The sequence below is a fragment of the Silene latifolia genome, chromosome 6 (assembly GCF_048544455.1).
Source record: "Silene latifolia isolate original U9 population chromosome 6, ASM4854445v1, whole genome shotgun sequence".
Taxonomy (NCBI): Eukaryota; Viridiplantae; Streptophyta; class Magnoliopsida; order Caryophyllales; family Caryophyllaceae; genus Silene; species Silene latifolia.
In genome coordinates this window covers 141,204,069-141,211,568 of record NC_133531.1, presented here as the reverse complement: position 1 = coordinate 141,211,568, position 7,500 = coordinate 141,204,069, and positions in this window count along the sequence as shown.

The following is a 7,500-nucleotide window of genomic DNA, read 5'->3' as shown; positions in this document are numbered from 1 at the left end:
CCGGGAATCATCGATCAATGAGAGAAGAAGGCGTCGGTACCAAATGTCGGGAATGAGCGTGCAATGGCTAGGCCATGGGGTACAAGTGCCGAGAATAACAAAAAATGATAAGGCATAATCACCCAAGTGACGGGAATGGCTAGGCCATATGCGGCAAATGCCTAGGCCACGCCACCATGACCGGCATTGCCTTGGCCATGAGCAAAAAAATGGCTAGGCCATGTGCGGCAAATGCCTAGGCCACGGGCACAATGACCGAGCATTGCCTTGGCCATGTGCGGCAAATGCCTAGGCCACGGGCACAATGACCGAGCATTGCCTTGGCCATGTGCGGCAAATGCCTAGGCCACGGGCACAATGACCGAGCATTGCCTTGGCCATGTGCGGCAAATGGCTAGGCCACGGGCACAATGACCGAGCATTGCCTTGGCCATGTGCGGCAAATGCCTAGGCCACGGCTACAATGACCGATCATTGCCTAGGCCATGAGCAGCAAGTGCCTAGGCCATGTGCGGCAATTGCCTAGGCCACGGCTACAATGACCGATCATTGCCTAGGCCATGAGCAGCAAGTGCCTAGGCCATGTGCGACAATTGCCTAGGCCACGGGGCACAATGACCGAGCACTGCCTAGGCCATGTGCGGCAATTGCCTATGCCACGGGCACAATGACCGATCACTGCCTAGGCCATGTGCGGCAAATGCCTAGGCCATGTGCAGCAATGAAGTGCCTGCCAGCCATGACCGAGCAATGCCTATGGCCAAGTGCAGCATGACCGAGCAATGCCTAGGCTATGGGCACCAATGACCGAGCAATGCCTATGCCATGGGCACCAATGACCGAGCAATGCCTAGCCATGGGCACCAATGACCGAGCAATGCCTATGCCATGGGCACCAATGGCCGAGCAATGCCTATGCCATGGGCACCAATGACCGAGCAATGCCTAGCCATGGCCGAATGCAATGCAATGCCTATGCCATGGGCACCAATGACCGAGCAATGCCTAGCCAGGGCCGAGCAATGCCTAGGCCATGGGCACCAATGGCCGAGCAATGCCTAGGCCATGGGCACCAATGGCCGAGCATGCCTAGGCCATGGGCACCAATGGCCGAGCATGCCTAGGCCATGGGCACCAATGGCCGAGCAATGCCTAGGCCATGGGCACCAATGGCCGAGCAATGCCTATGCCATGGGCACCAATGACCGAGCAATGCCTAGCCATGGCCGAGCAATGCCTAGCCATGGCCGAGCAATGCCTAGGCCATGGGCACCAATGGCCGAGCAATGCCTAGGCCATGGGCACCAATGGCCGAGCATGCCTAGGCCATGGGCACCAATGGCCGAGCAATGCCTAGGCCATGGGCACCAATGGCCGAGCAATGCCTATGCCATGGGCACCAATGGCCGAGCAATGCCTATGCCATGGGCACCAATGACCGAGCAATGCCTAGCCATGGCCGAGCAATGCCTAGGCCATGGGCACCAATGGCCGAGCAATGCCTATGCCATGGGCACCAATGACCGAGCAATGCCTAGCCATGGCCGAGCAATGCCTAGCCATGGCCGAGCAATGCCTATGCCATGGGCACCAATGGCCGAGCAATGCCTAGGCCATGGGCACCAATGGCCGAGCAATGCCTAGGCCATGGGCACCAATGGCCGAGCATGCCTAGGCCATGGGCACCAATGGCCGAGCAATGCCTAGGCCATGGGCACCAATGGCCGAGCAATGCCTATGCCATGGGCACCAATGGCCGAGCAATGCCTATGCCATGGGCACCAATGACCGAGCAATGCCTAGCCATGGCCGAGCAATGCCTAGGCCATGGGCACCAATGGCCGAGCAATGCCTAGGCCATGGTGTCACGATTGAGGTTTTTTTTTTGAACTCCCGTGACACGCCCAAGATGCATAAGGGAGCTCACACAAAGCACACACGCATTTTCAAAGCCTACACTAACTCCGGGCAGCTCAACAACAGTTCACTCCAGCTCACGACTAGCTCACTCAAGTGTACTCAGCTCACTCCTACCTACTAGGGGCAGCTCACTCTTAGTTGACGTTAGCTGGACAAGCTACTGTGAAGTCCACAAGTCCATATATGCCGAAGAGGTGCGAGTATGCCAAGAGGTGCGACCAAGGGCCATGTACCAAGTCCCTTGTCCACATACATTCCCCTTAAACCATCCTTATCCTCTCCCTTATCCTTATCCTTATCCATTCCCCCTCACACACCAAATACATCCCCCTAAGGAATATTCCCTTGTGAGAGAGAAGCATATACATCTCCCTTGTCATCCTTATCCTTTCCCTCTCTCACACACAAATACATCCCCTCTACCCTATCCATTTTGGCGCCACACTCAAGGGATGCAATGGTTCATTTGGCGCCACACTCCAAGGGTCGTGATGGTTCATCTTTTGCCGCCAACATCAAGGGGAACGAAGGTCACACCCCTTCGTTCCATACACTCCTTTTGGACATTATACATGAAGAGGAACAAGGAGGTTCATTCCCCCTTATTCACACCTTTTCCCAAGAGGCACGAAGGAGGCACCCCTTCACACCAACCATCACATTTCCTAGGCCTATAAATAGGAGGCATTAGGCCTCATTTTCATTCATTCAAAATTCAAGTTTTATCCATTTTATTATCCAAATACTTATTTATATCTTACAAGCATTGTATTCCAACAATCTTGTAACAATCTTGTAATAGTTTATAATCATTCTCTTGTAAAACATTACTCTTTATTATTTCTTATATATAGTAATACTTTGCGATGTTTCCGCACATCTATTGTTTCGCATTGTTATTACGAGCCATACTCTTCCGAGTGATACTTGTCAATGGGTTTTGCCTGACTTGTGTCAAGACTCTCGCCTTGACTCAAGTGGCGCACGGCCTATTTCATACCCGAAGAAATGAGGGCGTGACACGTGGTATCAGAGCGAGGTTTCGCTCGAAGTATCACACTCTTTCGGAAATGGCGAATTCGGGAAGTAATGTTGAGATGATTGAAAAGCGAGAAGCGAGGAAGAATAATATATTCTGTGAGAAGAGCAAACAACGGACACAGAGGAACGCATTGCCTAGGACGCCCATAAAGAAGTCCTTGCCCGAGTGGCACACGTCTTTGCCCGGCAAGGCCTCCTTGTTAACGGGACTTACAAGGGAGACTAAATTTGAAATAGCATGTCCTCGACGGCATCGGGATCATTGTCCAAATAATCAAACTCGACTCATGGAAAACATCTTGGGAGGAAGTCGCTGCACATCTAACCCCAAGGGTATGAAATTTCTATCTGCCCAAAATCCTCACTTTATTCGTAACAATACTCGTCGAACGGATAATTCAAAAGTAGAAAACCACAACCACGATGTAAGATTGCAAGAATGTGAGATGTTGTCCGGCCACAACGCACCTTCGAATGCCCAGTCCAGGGATCGGGTTCCTTATGAAATTGGATGGGCAGGGACGTCGATTGATGGGGGAAACAATCAAGACCAAGTAGCAATCTACAATTGTTGGGGTTTGTCTAACAATTATGGTGTTCATCACAACAACATGAATAACTTGGGGGATCCAAGCGCATCCTTCCACTCCTCTATTTGGTATGCACCACGAAATTCTCTTGAGGCTTATCATTCATATACCTATCCCAAACATGACCGGGTGGGGTCAAGATCGGCGTGTAGGCCGAGAACATACAACCGAAAGTTGAAAGTAAACCATGGGAAGGAAACACGCCTCAAGACACTTAATCAAGATACGAAAGAAACAATTATCGAGGACCTCGAGGAAGGTCCAAGCATTTTCAAGACAAATAGCCCTCAGGAGGGCCAAATACAAAATCAAGGTTGCAAAAGTGAGCAATCCAATATCAACAATTCACCAAGCACAAGCGATGAAAATTGCGGGAGCAACAACAATCAGAACAACGAAGCCCCACGTGATGGCGTTTCAATTGATGTAAGCAATACCTTGCCCCCAAACTTTCTATGGACAACACAAGGGAGACTCAACAACGTTGTGGCAAATATTTCGATGGATCCAAGAGCGTTACATAACTTCTTGCCCCTCGGAAGAGCCATACGTGACAATATCAAGTTTTCCTGCACCCAATCAACGATAAGATCAAAGAAATATTCCAAACCTCTCACATGTATCATGGCGCATGAGGTACCTCTACAAATTGGTGATTGGGTAGGAACAACGAACTTCATGGTTGTCGATGTAGAAAGCGATGATGTTTCGCTCGGTGCCGGGTTTATGGAGTCAATAAAGCCATGGACGACATCCCATGACCGACTCACTATTTTCGTCGAAGAAAAGAAATTCGACATTATGATTTGCACAGAGGTAATGAAACACGGATCTCTTGCCGACCTATCACGACGAGAGACCCGTCCAATTAAAGATCTATTGGGCATAGCGCAAGTTAAGAAAAGAGGAAGACCCAAGAAGATAAAGACAGAGGTAAACCTTTGGCCAACAAGGAAGAAATCAAGAAAAGGTGTCCAAAGGTCGACCTCAACCAAACAATAACACTCCGCAAAGGCGTGATCATGAGAAGCCGAAGTAATTCCTATCAACGGACATGGTCACGTCGAAATGGTGTGATTGACGAGGGCGTCAACCATTCAAGTGGGGGAGAATGTCACGGTTCGTTTTTTTCGAACTCCCGTGACACGCCCAAGATGCATAAGGGAGCTCACACAAAGCATACACGCATTTTCAAAGCCTACACTAACTCCGGGCAGCTCAACAACAGTTCACTCCAGCTCACGACTAGCTCACTCAAGTGTACTCAGCTCACTCCTACTCGGGGCAGCTCACTCTTAGTTGACGTTAGCTGGACAAGCTACTGTGAAGTCCACAAGTCCATATATGCCGAAGAGGTGCGAGTATGCCAAGAGGTGCGACCAAGGGCCATGTACCAAGTCCCTTGTCCACATACATTCCCCTTAAACCATCCTTATCCTCTCCCTTATCCTTATCCTTATCCATTCCCCCTCACACACCAAATACACCCCCCTAAGGAATATTCCCTTGTGAGAGAGAAGCATATACATCTCCCTTGTAATCCTTATCCTTTCCCTCTCTCACACACAAATACATCCCCTCTACCCTATCCATTTTGGCGCCACACTCAAGGGATGCAATGGTTCATTTGGCGCCACACTCCAAGGGTCGTGATGGTTCATCTTTTGCCGCCAACGTCAAGGGGAACGAAGGTCGCACCCCTTCGTTCCATACACTCCTTTTGGACATTATACATGAAGAGGAACAAGGAGGTTCATTCCCCCTTATTCACACCTTTTCCCAAGAGGCACGAAGGAGGCACCCCTTCACACCAACCATCACATTTCCTAGGCCTATAAATAGGAGGCATTAGGCCTCATTTTCATTCATTCAATTTTATTCAGTTTTATCCATTTTATTATCCAAATACTTATTTATATCTTACAAGCATTGTATTCCAACAATCTTGTAACAATCTTGTAATAGTTTATAATCATTCTCTTGTAAAACATTACTCTTTATTATTTCTTATATATAGTAATACTTTGCGATGTTTCCGCACATCTATTGTTTCGCATTGTTATTACGAGCCATACTCTTCCGAGTGATACTTGTCAATGGGTTTTGCACGACTTGTGTCAAGACTCTCGCCTTGACTCAAGTGGCGCACGGCCTATTTCATACCCGAAGAAATGAGGGCGTGACAATGGGCACCAATGGCCGAGCACGCCTAGGCCATGGGCACCAATGGCCGAGCAATGCCTAGGCCATGGGCACCAATGGCCGAGCAATGCTAGGCCATGGGCACCAATGGCCGAGCACGCCTAGGCCATGGGCACCAATGGCCGAGCACGCCTAGGCCATGGGCACCAATGGCCGAGCACTTCCGTTGAATAGCCATGCCTAGGCATTTTGAGGTTATTTGCCTAGGCCATGGGCGTGAAATGCCAAGGCCATGGGGCATTTTGAGGTTAGTTGCCCAGGCCATGGGCGTGAAATGCCTAGGCCAAGGGGCATTTTGAGGTTAGCTACCTAGGCCATGGGCACCAAGTGACCTAGCACTTCCGTTGAATAGCCATGCATAGGCATTTTGAGGTTAGTTGCCTAGGCCAAGGGGCATTTTGAGGTTAGTTGCCTAGGCCAAGGGGCATTTTGAGGTTAGTTGCCTAGGCCATGGGCGTGCATTGCCTAGCCACGGGCGCCTTATAAAGCCATGCGTGGGCATTTTTCAATTCGGAACGGATTTTACCGAGCAACGAAGCTTGAAACGCTAATTTAGGAGGTTTCTAAGGTAATTATACGATTGGGTGACCACGAGTCGTAAAGGACAACCAACCGAAAGTCATCCCGACTCGGTTACCTCGATCGCTCCTTAGCACAAGCTATGAAAGGCTATACCTCAACTACCGATACGGCATCCCTGGTAACCGTGCCCAAATACTTCCTAGAGTTGTTGGGGACGGTCATAGGGTAATTTTAACAAGGAACGGACACTAGATGCTTGGTTGGTCCCATACGACGCACCACGCGCACACACACCCACCGGAGCCGGGACGACCGTGAGCATTTTTCCACTCGGGACATATTTGCCCGAGCATCGAAGCCTACAAATGCTCAAAACCATTGGTAGTGTGATATTAAGGTGCAAGGTGGGTGGAAAATGAGGTGGAGGATGCCCAAAGTGCCCAACACAACCCACACAAAGGGCACACCCAACACGCATAGAGACACCGCTCGCCCCGACGCGGTTTCCGAGACCGAAACGAGTCCGAATAAATTTTTTCTTGAGCCTAAAACCAACTACTCCAAGTTAGCTACCCAAAAATGCAAGGTTTGCACAATATCATCCGTGGTTTGTCCCCCAAAGTCCCCCCACACCGAGATCTAGGCAGCAGCCGCGCCCGCAGAAAATGACCCGACTTCGGAGACCCATAACTCCCTCAAAAAAAATCCAAATGACGAAATATTTTTTTCCAGCATCAAGTACTCCAAGTTAGCTTTCCAACCATATATCAAGCTCCAAAAACAAAGCTCATTTGGTCCTCCAAAACGGCGTTACAAAAACGTATCGCTATTCTGCACACCCAATGTTTCATGCTACAAGACCAAAACTATCAAAAAAGCCTCTATAGGGGGTAGTGAGGAGTCTTTCAAACCATATATCAAGTTCCCAAACCATGGTGCATGTTTGCGTATGAATAAGGACCCCTACTCCGAGGCGTGGGCATGGCAAGACCCTAAGATGAAAAAAAAAAAATTTTTTTTTTTTTTTTTTCCATGCAAACCTGTCTCGGGGCCCGTGAGGTGGTGCACGGGTTTCGGCATCGTTGGCTATAGCGGTTGGGCTAGGCATCATGGTGCATGTTGCCGTAGGCATAAGGACCCCTACTCCGAGGCGTGGGCATGGCAAGACCCTTCATCGAGAAAAAAAAATTCCGCCATGCATCCCGTCTCGGGGGCCCGTGAGAGG